Below are 12,280 nucleotides of genomic sequence, written 5' to 3'. Positions count from 1 at the left end.
AAAAAAATAAAACATAAAACATTTCGTGATACAATGTCGCTAAATAAAGGCAACAGTAGTATACCGCTGTTCAAAACTCATAAATCCATGCACAAAAAACAAATCCGGGGTAACAAACTAAATATGCCTTTCTTCCATAGATATTAAAATCATTTTAACGAACTCCCTTAAATTTTAAGACCTAGATAATGCTATTTTCGACTATTACTTCAAGAAATATATTCCATATAGATTGAGCCTTTCACATTAGAACAACGATGTGGTATAGAATAAACGCCTTTCACATTAGAACAACGATGTGGTATAGAATAAACACCTTTCACATTAGAACAACGATGTGGTATAAACACCTTTAATCCCAAGACATAGGTATGATCTAAGTTGAACCCTATTTACTTCAAGTTTAAGAAGTGTTATAAATTGAACACCTTTTACTTTAAAAATAAGATATGTTATAGATTGAATGCCTTTTACTTTAAGAATAAGATATGTTATCGATTGAACACCTTTTACTTTAAGAATAAGATATGTTATCGATTGAACACCTTTTACTTTAAGAATAAGATATGTTATAGATTGAATGCCTTTTACTTTTAAAAAATAAGACGTTTTATAGATTGAACAACTTTAACTTTAAGATCTGACACATTTTATAGATTGAACGCCTTTTGCTTTAAAACTGAGATGTGTCATTAATTGAGCACCCTTTACTTAACACCTAGATGTGGTATAGATTGAACGCCTTTAACTGTAAGACTAAGATGTGTTATCAATTGAACGCCTTTTACTTTCAAAATAAGATATGTTATAGATTGAATGCCTTTTACTTTAAGACTAAGACGTTTTATAGATTGAACAACTTTAACTTTAAGATCTGACATTTGTTATAGATTGAACGCCTTTTGCTTTAAAACTAAGATGTGTTATATATTGAACATCTTTTACATAAGACCTAGATGTGGTATAGATTGAACGCCTTTAACTGTAAGACCAAGATGTTTTATCAATTGAACGCCTTTTACTTAAAGACCTAAAAGGTTTTATAGATTGAACACTTTATACTATAAGACTAAGATAATAAATAGATGGAACAGCTTTCACCTTATGACTAAGTGTGTTACAAATGAAAATTCTGTTACTTCAAAGCTAAGTGGTGTTATAGATCGAACGCTTTCAACTTTATTACTAAGAAGTGTTATAGATTCCTTTTTCCTTTAAGGCTAAGAAGTGTTATAGATTGAACGCTTTTAATTTTAAAACCAAGATGTGGTATAAATTGGACGCCTTTTGCTTTAAGACCCAGATGTGTTATAGTTGGAACACCTTTTACTTTAAGGCCAAAATATCCTATATATTCAACACCTTTTACTTAAGGCCTAGATGTGTTTTAGATTGGACACCTTTTACTTTAAGGATGTACTTAGGTAAAAATTAATAAATTAAGAATTTAAAATTGATACTATAAGCTGTTAGAGCATCCATTAAGGATAAAAATATGCTAATATTAATAGGTCATGGACCTCCTTTACGAAATATTTGAGATTTAAAATATGGCTGGAAAAGGCGGACTCGGACTTTTACCTTATATTTGCATTGGTATTATTTGGGTCTTAAAACAACAGAAAGAAAATCAAGAATCTTCTAAAATTTTGGCAAATGACCTTTCATGAGCTATGAAGTCTTATATGAAAAAATAAATGGGTTTTATGGAGCAAAATATTTTACATTGTATTGTATGGAAAACCACCAAGGATATAAAAAAAGAAGATGTGGTATGATTGCCAATGAGACAACTATCCACAAAAGACCAAAATGACACAGACATTAACAACTATAGGTCACCGTACGGTCTTCAACAATGAGCAAAGCCCATACCGCATAGTCAGCTATAAAAGGAGTCCGAACATTTGACACAAATTCCAAAACCTCACCTAAGGATTAATATTCTATATATTCAACGCCTTTTATTGTAAAATATAGATATATTATAGATTGAACGCCTTTTATCGTAAGACCTACTAGTATTTGTGTTATTTGTGTTATTAATCGAACGCCTTTTACTTTAAAACCTAGATATATTGAAAGCTTTTTTTGCTTTTAGGCTAAGATGTGTTATAGATTGAAAGCTTTTTACTTTAAGACTAATATGTGACCAGCCACGACATATCCAGGCTTATGGTAGTAGAACGCCATTGTGAGAAAAACGCCGTTAACTATATGTGACTAGCCACTTCCAGGCTTAGGAGGGTACATTGTCTAAAATTTGCTTTTTGTATATTTATCTATATAATATTCCGAAACAAAACTCTCTGTCATGTTATTATGACATATTTCATGTATTTGTTCTAATAGCAATGAAACGAGTCATTTCGAATACCGGTATGAAAATGAGACTTTTATTTATTGTAGGCACTAATATATAAAATACCAAATTATTGTATTTATTGGCTCTTAGTGATGTTCAATAGCGTATTTGAATAGAATTTCAAAGAATTAAATTTACTACAATACAAACAATTCCTAGCTCTATTTTAGAACATGTTATTTAAACTTGTTGAAACAAATTTAATTTAAAATTTGTCAAAGTAAGCTTTAAGAATTCCTTTTTTTAAATTTGTCTTTTAATTTAAATTTATCATGCATGTCTCTAAACATAGTATGCGATGCGTAACAGTTTATAAGTCTTGGTGTTCTCATAGATGCATTTGATACGGTGCATTTATTATGGATATATTTAAGATCCATTTATGAAAGAAAATCTATAGAGCAGAGCTTTTTGGGTTTGTTTTTTTTTTTTTTTTTGTAGCTCTATTTTAGATTATGTAATTTTAACTTGTTGAAATGAAGTTAGTTCAAAATTTGTCATTAAGCTTTAAGAATTCCTTCTTTTAATTTAGATTTATTATGCATGTCTCTATACATAGTATGCGACGCGTAACAGTTTATACGTAGGTGTTCTCTTATATGCATTTGATATGGTGCATTTATTATGGATATATTTCAGACTTCATTTATGAAAGAAAATCTATAGAGCAGAGCTTTTTGTTTGTTTTGTTGTTTTTTATATCAATTTAAAATTTAGTTTCAAATATTTTTCACTTCAAACGAAAAAGTAAAACTTCTTCAATGATGTATAGTTCGGCGTCCGCAAAAAAGAAGCCAAGAAAAGTGTTTATCTCTTCTTCCCAAATACGTATTTCATTGAATCTCGATATTTATCATGTTTATAATTTTTCTAACAATGACGTTCTACCTCCATAAGCCTGGAAATGTCATAGCGGGTCACATATGTGTTCTTTATTTGGCCTTTATTTTCATTCGAGCGGCACTGATTAGTCTTTTGTAGACGAAACGCGCGTCTGGCGCAAATTAAAATTTCAATTTGGTATCTATGATGAGTATATATATATTTACAACCTCTGGGTCGATGCCACCGCTGTTGGAGTTTTTATTCCCCGAGGGTAGCACCAGCCCAGTAGTCAGCACTTCTGTGTTCAAATAAATTATCATTGATATGGTCATAATTATAAATCAACTGTTTTTTTTTTTGTTTTTTTTTAAATAAGGTTTTTCTAACTCCGGAATAGATTACATAGCTGTATCTGGAAAACGTTTGGGAATGTTTGGTCCTCAATGCTCTTCATCTTCGAACTTCATTTAGCCTTTAATACTTTTTTTGATCCAAGCGTCATTGATGAGTCTATTATAGACGAAACGAGCGACTGGTGCAAATTCAAAATTTCCATCCTGGTATCTATGATGAGTATATTTACAACCACTGTGTTGATGCCACTGCTGATGGAGTTTTTATTCCCCAAGGGTATCACCAGTCCAGTAGTCAGCACTTCTGTGTTGAAATTTATTATCGTTGATATTGACAACCGGCAACATTTACATCAACGACATAGGAATACTGTACAAAGAAAAATTCTGAAAAAACCGTCAATTTGAATATCCCGCTCAAACAGGCAAGAACCAAGGAATTCCATCATGGATATCCAGAGATCTCGAACAACTCATCTGAAAGAGAGATATGCTATATAAGAAAAAGAAGATAAATTTCATGACAAAAGAGACGCTAAGAAATACAAAACCATTAAGTGCCAGTTACAAGGCATGAGGTGTTAAAGAATCTTAATAAACCCGTTGTGTTTCTAGACGTTTAATCGTCATGATAGCTAATGCATATACAATATAACGTCACAGAGTAAAGCGTTATTATTACAACGTTACCATAGCGTAATGTTGTACTTCGCGTATTTTCCGACATTTTGTCGGCCCCTAGAATGTCGTAAAATACGCGAAGTACAAACATTACTTTATGGTAACGTCGTGATAGCTAATGCATATACAATATAACGTCACAGAGTAAAGCGTTATTGTTACAACGTTACCATAGCGTAATGTTTGTACTTCGTGTATTTTCCGACATTCTGGTGGCCGAAAAAAAAATGAAATATGTAACGAAAAATGAAAAGTTTAAGTTCACAATATAGATAAAAGAAATTTAAAATAAATGTCCATCTGAAATAAAATAATCTAGTTCCTTAACCTTGAATGAACACACTTACAGTTTATCTTTTAGTCCATTCGTGGATGTTTCTTCTGGCACACATGGTAACTTCACTAAGCGGTAATTTTCTTTACGCGTTATATGTTCCTGTCCTGTATCTATGTGGCTTGTTGACTCCAACAGTTGATGATGTGTTTGTTCGGGCGGTCTAGGTCGCAAATTACTTAATTGATTTTATGTACGAGCCATTGCGATGTGTTTACTGGTCTTCTTTTTGCAACGGTCATACCTGAAGGTATATCATCTAGATGGTCATGTTTCCAAGGCACCTCTGCCTCGGACTTTCGTTTCTCGTTGTCAATAGCTGTGTTCTTGTATGCAATGTCGTTTACAAGAACTGTAGATTTTGACGGATGGTTGATGTTTTTATTGATTGGTCCTAATGATTGATATCCGATCTTTGACTGTACAGCGGTGGGTCCTTTTTCTCTGTTAACTTTGGCCTCGATAATGTCCCAATAGTGGTCAGCGCCTATGAGTAAGTCGATTTCAAAACGTCTGTACTTTGCACAGAATGTGCAAGTTTAAGTTCTCTTAAGTGTGGCAAGTTCCTTGTAGTCAGGGAAATATTGTTCTTAATTGGGACGGCAATTTCCGGAACAATTAGTGTTCTAATACGCACCTTTTCTCCTGTGTCTGTCTGTAGTTGTATTGTTGCAGTGTCTAAGTTACGAAATTTCTAAGATAAATCTCCGAACGCAGACAGTTGAATGCTGACATTTTCTGTTGGTTTAATTTCTAGTTTATCAGCCAAATTCTGAGTTATGAAAGAACGCTGTGCTCCCTCGTCAAATAATATGTTATATTCTACTTCTTGGTCGTTATATATAACTGGTGCAGTTGCTGTTTTCAGGAGAATGTCGTGACTATGTTGTGATGAATGCATTACTCTAGTGTCGTTTGGTATTTCAACTTCACTTCATTTATCGCTGACTGTTGTATTGTAGGCTCCGGTTTCGTACCTAAAATGACCTCTTTATCTTTACATATGCTAGGATGATGCATTCCGTTACACTTTTTGCATCGTTTAGTAGACTGGCATGCGGCCACTTGGTGTGACCCTAAACAGTTGAAACATAACTGTTTCTGTTTTACAATTTGATTTCTAGCGTGTACGTCTGTTACTTCAGAGCACTCCGTCGAATAGTGCTCACCTGAACAAAATATACATGTACGTTTATTGTTCTTCTTATGTGTGTGTCTGTGAATTTGCTCTTGTATGAATGTGATTGCGTATCCATGGACTAGTTTGCTAGGTTCCATCAAGCTGGGCTTTAAGATAGTTAAACTTTTGGATTGGCGTTAATGTGTCATTATAGTGTATATATGACTCGAAACAATTCCAAAATGTCTGCCACTTGAGAATATCTCCATTAAAATAGGATAAGTCCAACTTTAGAATGCCTATGGTACTAATTAATTTTTGAAGATTTCGGTTCTGACTGGACTTGAAACATGACATTCTCTGACGGACGGGTATGCACTGCAGGGTCGTGAATTTAATACTGCTGGTTCATAGAATCTATTGCACATGTGTTCATATCAACTCTAGCTTCGGGTGTGAAATTATATGCGTCTGGGTTAAGTCTGCTCGTTGAAGGACCAACAGTATCATGCGAAATTATAGTATTTGTTTCAAAGGACTTATTAAATTTGCGAATTTGTCTAATTTTGCAATCAAGTAGATACATATACTCATCTGAGTCGGTGATTTCCTGCTCCAGATTTTCCTCCGATGTCTGTTCCAAAAGTCTGTTATTCAGGTCAATCAATGTTTTCTATTTCTGCGTGACGGCATCGTCAAGGGCTTTCACTTCGTCAACTTCTGTGTCTGTTTTTGACTTTAACTCGTCGAATTTCACCAGTAGCTTCGTGACGGCTCATTTGTGTCCATCACAAACTGACTTCAGCTTTGAATCAATATATATCCAAAGGTTACGGTACCATTAAATGTTGAAGATTCTTAATAAATACGCTGTGTTTTCTAAACGTTTAATCGTCGTGATAGCGAATGCATATACAATATAACGTCACAGAGTAAAGCATTATTGTTATAACGTTACCATAGAGTAATGTTTGTACTTCGCGTATTCTCCGACATGAGGTGGTCATTCTGAAAGTATGTGTAATCCATTATTAAACCACCAGAAAATAATATCATCGAAAATCGTGGCTGAAAGAAGACATTCTTGGCAAATATAAAGCACAAAGGAAGTGTGGAAGTCTCGCCACTGAAAAAAGATGTTCTGCATGCAACACGTAGATCCTTTGAAGAAAACCTTCAGTTCCGGTCTGCTTTTTTTATCAGGAGTTCTAAGATAGACGTGGAGCTTGTACTTAACATTATCCATCTATGCATGACGTACGCATAACCGATAATGCAAGACTAAACATTCTAAAAATTAAAAAGCCATGCAAGACAGCTGGTCCAGACCAAATTACATCGAACTTGCCCTCTAAATAGCACAAATATTCAGTAGCATCTTTCAAAAGTCATATGAATCTAGAACATATCATAAGACTGAAAATGAACAACGTATGTCTTATTTTTACATAAAAAGGCAAAATACAAAGCAGAAAAAAACTATCTTCCAGTATCGCTAATCTGTATAGCCTTTAAAATGATGGAACACATATTTATAATTACCAGCAACATCATGTCCCACTCAGACACACGTGATATTCTACATTCTATTCAGTACAGGTTCCACAAAACAATTGTCATATGAGCTCAACTCATCGAGTTCAAAGATTACGTAACACAAAAATCTTGATGAAGGAAAGTAAATGGATTGCTGAATTGTGGACTTTTTTTACAAAGTAAGATATTGACTTCTAATTCATTAACTAAGACAAAATGAATCACCAAAACAACAACAAAAATACCGAGATGGTACAACGCAGAGACAAAATATATGCAACATCTAGGCCAGTTCAAATAAGCCGACAGAAGGAAAATGACATTCTACCCAAAATCCTATTTCTGCCATTTTGTCTCTTCGGGCTCTTGTGGATAGTTGTCTCATTGGCGATCATACAACATCTCTTTTTTATATATCAGTTCACGAAGATGAGACCTTTGCTAAAAGGAGGAAATGACTAAACATCAACTGACATTTGAAAAAAAGTCGGACACGATCGATAAGAACAGATAGTCAACCAATATGTCGAGAAGGAAAACTTACAGATTGTAATTTTTGCTATCTGTTGTTATACTCGCTCATTATTTACTAGTCTAAAGAAGCGGTCAGGATGTGAATCATCAACTTCCTTCATGACAAGTGCACATCCTATATATGTTCACCAATAACTTCATTGCAGCTATTTTTTATTAGTTGCTAATGGTAACGTCGACTTCTTCCTCAAAAGTTTGACATATGCCAGCATGTTTACCGCTATGGAACAGTTATGTCACAAATGACAAGAAATATGTTCCACTTGTCGAAAGCTTAATTCGGCCGACTTTCCTTGAATGTGTCATCACACATTATGACTTATACGAAAATCTATGACATACGCTTGATTCTACCCAATTATCAATTTTCCCAATTCTCAGTAGTAAATACCCTCTGCCCCGTCGTATGGTGTTTACATATCTCAATTGAAACGTTATATGCTCTTGTACTTTCACACAAAACTGACCGTAAATATACGAGTGTGCTCCTTACGCAAAACTGACCGTAAATATACGCGTGTGCTCCTTACGCAAAACTGACCGTAAATATACGAGTGTGCTCCTTACGCAAAACTTACCGTAAATATACGAGTGTGCTCCTTACACAAAACTGACCGTAAATATACGAGTGTGCTCCTTACGCAAAACTGACCGTAAATATACGCGTGTGCTCCTTACGCAAAACTGACCGTAAATATACGAGTGTGCTCCTTACGCAAAACTGACCGTAAATATACGAGTGTGCTCCTTACGCAAAACTGACCGTAAATATACGAGTGTGCTCCTTACGCAAAACTGACCGTAAGTATACGAGTGTGCTCCTTACACAAAACTGACCGTAAGTATACGAGTGTGCTCCTTACACAAAACTGACCGTAAATATACGAGTGTGCTCCTTACGCAAAACTGACCGTAAGTATACGAGTGTGCTCCTTACACAAAACTGACCGTAAATATACGAGTGTGCTCCTTACGCAAAACTGACCGTAAATATACGAGTGTGCTCCTTACACAAAACTGACCGTAAATATACGAGTGTGCTCCTTACGCAACACTGACCGTAAATATACGAGTGTGCTCCTTACGCAACACTGACCGTAAATATACGAGTGTGCTCCTTACGCAACACTGACCGTAAGTATACGAGTGTGCTCCTTACGCAAAACTGACCGTAAGTATACGAGTGTGCTCCTTACACAAAACTGACCGTAAATATACGAGTGTGCTCCTTACACAAAACTGACCGTAAATATACGAGTGTGCTCCTTACACAAAACTGACCGTAAGTATACGAGTGTGCTCCTTACACAAAACTGACCGTAAGTATACGAGTGTGCTCCTTACACAAAACTGACCGTAAATATACGAGTGTGCTCCTTACGCAAAACTGACCGTAAATATACGAGTGTGCTCCTTACGCAAAACTGACCGTAAATATACGAGTGTGCTCCTTACGCAAAACTGACCGTAAATATACGAGTGTGCTCCTTACGCAAAACTGACCGTAAATATACGAGTGTGCTCCTTACGCAACACTGACCGTAAATATACGAGTGTGCTCCTTACGCAACACTGACCGTAAGTATACGAGTGTGCTCCTTACACAAAACTGACCGTAAATATACGAGTGTGCTCCTTACGCAACACTGACCGTAAATATACGAGTGTGCTCCTTACGCAAAACTGCTCCTATAGAGTTATGATGAGGAATGATTAGAGATGAGTCAGATGACACTCCTGATGAAGGTAAATCCAGAAAACGCTTCGGACGCATGACATTATTAAACTAGTTGTTTTCAATTTTTAGTGATATTTTATAGCATTGTCATATAAGTGGGAGGTTTTGCTGGCTATAAAGCTAGGTTCAACCCACCATTTTGAAATTACAAGTACCAAATCAGGAATATGGCAGTTGTTATAAAATAGTTCGTTTCTGTGTATATTTGCGTTTGGTTTTGTAGTTCCTTTTTCCCCTCTTATAGCTGATGTGTTTCCGTCTGCTGTTTGTTTTTGTTGCACTTCGGTGTTCCTGTGGTTCCTTTTTTCTCCTCTTATAGTTGAAGTGTTTCCCTCTGTGGTTGGCTTTATTTATAACCGGTTTCCGTTATTGCACACGACGGATGTCACTACTTTTAAACGAAATAAAGGCTAAACGTAACCGCCGCGTTAAAGTAATTAGACAATATCAGTATTACGTCAAAAAAGAGAAATGCAGAACCAACTGATATAATTTTTTATGATGTGTAGTACACATGTTTTTGTCTATATCAATATCTTTGACGGTATGTATAGTCAAGATATTGTACAAGGGGCAATAACTTTATTTGTATACACAGACTAAATGATTCGATCAGTACAACATGATATGATATAGAATATGAATCGATCAAGTCTCTCCATCCAAGTCACAATTTGTGTAAAAGTAAACCATTATAGGTCAAAGTACGGTCTTCAACACGAAGCCTTGGCTCAAACCGAACAGCAAGCTATAAAGGGCCCCAAAATGATTAGTGTAAACTATTCAAACGGGAAAATCAGCAATCTAATATATAACAAAACCGACAAACACTTATGAACCACATCAACAAACGACAACTACTGAACATCAGATTTAAATTTGTTTGGAATTTGAACCTCTCACTTGTACGACAGTCGTATAAAATTTTATTATATTGACAACGATGTGTGAACAAAACAAACAGACATAATAGGTAAAATTTTCAGAATGTATAGCAGTCAGCGTTGGGTTATTTTCTTACTCACTATAAAACAAACAGATATATAAACAAACATTAACCATGACACAATAACACAATGACAGTGTGTATTAGAATATAGCCACAGCGTATGTAACCATGAAACACAAAAAGGCATTTGATTGAGTTAAGCCATTCCAATTGCTATTTGTATAGTGTCTTTCTATGTTGTGATGTTGTACCACTGTTTCAGAAAAGGTAGAAGGTTTGGTACCATTAACACATTTAATCCCACTGCAATTGTCTGAGGTTCAGTGGTTGTCGTCTGTTTATGTGGTTCATAAGTGTTTTTCGGTTTTGTTATATATTAGACCGCTGATTTTCCTGTTTGAATGGTTTTACACTAATATATTTTTTGGTGTCCTTTATAGCTTGCTGTTCGGTATGAGCCTAGGCTCCGTGTTGAAGACCGTACCTTGACCTATAATGGTCTACTTTTATAAAGTGTGACTTGAATGGAGAGTTGTCTCATTGGCACTCATACCACATCTTCCTATATCTATATACAGAAAAAAAAGTATATCAGCAAAAATGAAAGATATGTAATTCTTGAAGCGTTTTCTTTTCTTTTCTTATCTTTTTAGTTCGTATGATATCCCAAACAGTGGCGGATCTAGGGGGTCCGGCTGTTGGGACCCCTTTCTTTCTTTTTTTTTTGGACGATTAATGCATTTGAATTGGGACATGTAGTTGGAACCCCCCTCCCTTTTTTCTCCTGGGTTAGGGACCCCCTTTTTTTAAATGGCTGGATCAGCCCCTGCCAAAGCATTTGTTCGTTTTACATGCATACACATCGTGTTATAAATATTTAAAACTTCATTTATTGGTATCTCATCCATCGTGCTCAGATTTCGCAAATACAATTTTTACTAGTGAACTTAAGAACTGCAGGGTATAAACAAATATATTTTAATATAATCTCCTTGTATTCACATTTTTATACTGCTGTTAAATGCTTAGAAATGAAACGTTTTAAGATCCCTAGGGACGATCACTAAATTAGATGGATCGTAATTATGCTAAAGATTTTAAGTACCAGCAATATTGAACTAAGAAACTTCATATTGCATGCCGATTTTTACCGTAGTTTGTGCAAATAAATCCAACGAGAACCTTCAAAAGAATAGGTTTGTCTTGATTATAACAAACTTACATTATAATATACCACATCGTCTTTTTTGTTTTGTTTTTTGTTTTAAGGATTAAAAAGTAATCTATTCATGAGTAGAATTCAGCGTTTCGAACAATTCAACGTTTTGTAATCAGTTAAAATACATAAATATGGTCAGAACACAAACTTAGAGGCTGGTGATACCCCCGAGGGAATAACCTGGAATAGGTAACGAATAGGTAACGAATAGGGAATAGGGAATATGTAACGAATAGGGAATAAGTAACCAACTTGACGTCCATTAATACCTTGGGGCTCCAACAGCAGTGACACGGAACCCAGTGGTCGTAAAATAAATCTTTTAATTTTCGTAACTATCAATATTGGCGGTATATTTGTTTGAATCCTACTCTATCCGTTCTGTAACCCGACTGTAATCTCGCGAGGTTTCACGCGTGTTTAGTTTTATGTTGATCTGCTATCATTCTGTCACGATTATTTATCAAATACAAAAATGCACTTTCCTATTTAATTAAATATATTGGCCATTCTCTTTGAATTTGTATAAGCTATTTACACCAAGATTAAAGTAATCAATTGTCGAGCAGCAAAACAGTTTTATTATTCCAAAACTGAATGTTAATTCCACTAGGAAAATAATATAT

The sequence above is a fragment of the Mytilus edulis genome, chromosome 1, assembly GCF_963676685.1.
Source record: "Mytilus edulis chromosome 1, xbMytEdul2.2, whole genome shotgun sequence".
Classification (NCBI taxonomy): domain Eukaryota; kingdom Metazoa; phylum Mollusca; class Bivalvia; order Mytilida; family Mytilidae; genus Mytilus; species Mytilus edulis.
The sequence above is the reverse complement of the archived record's forward strand: the minus strand, read 5'-3'. Positions refer to the sequence as shown.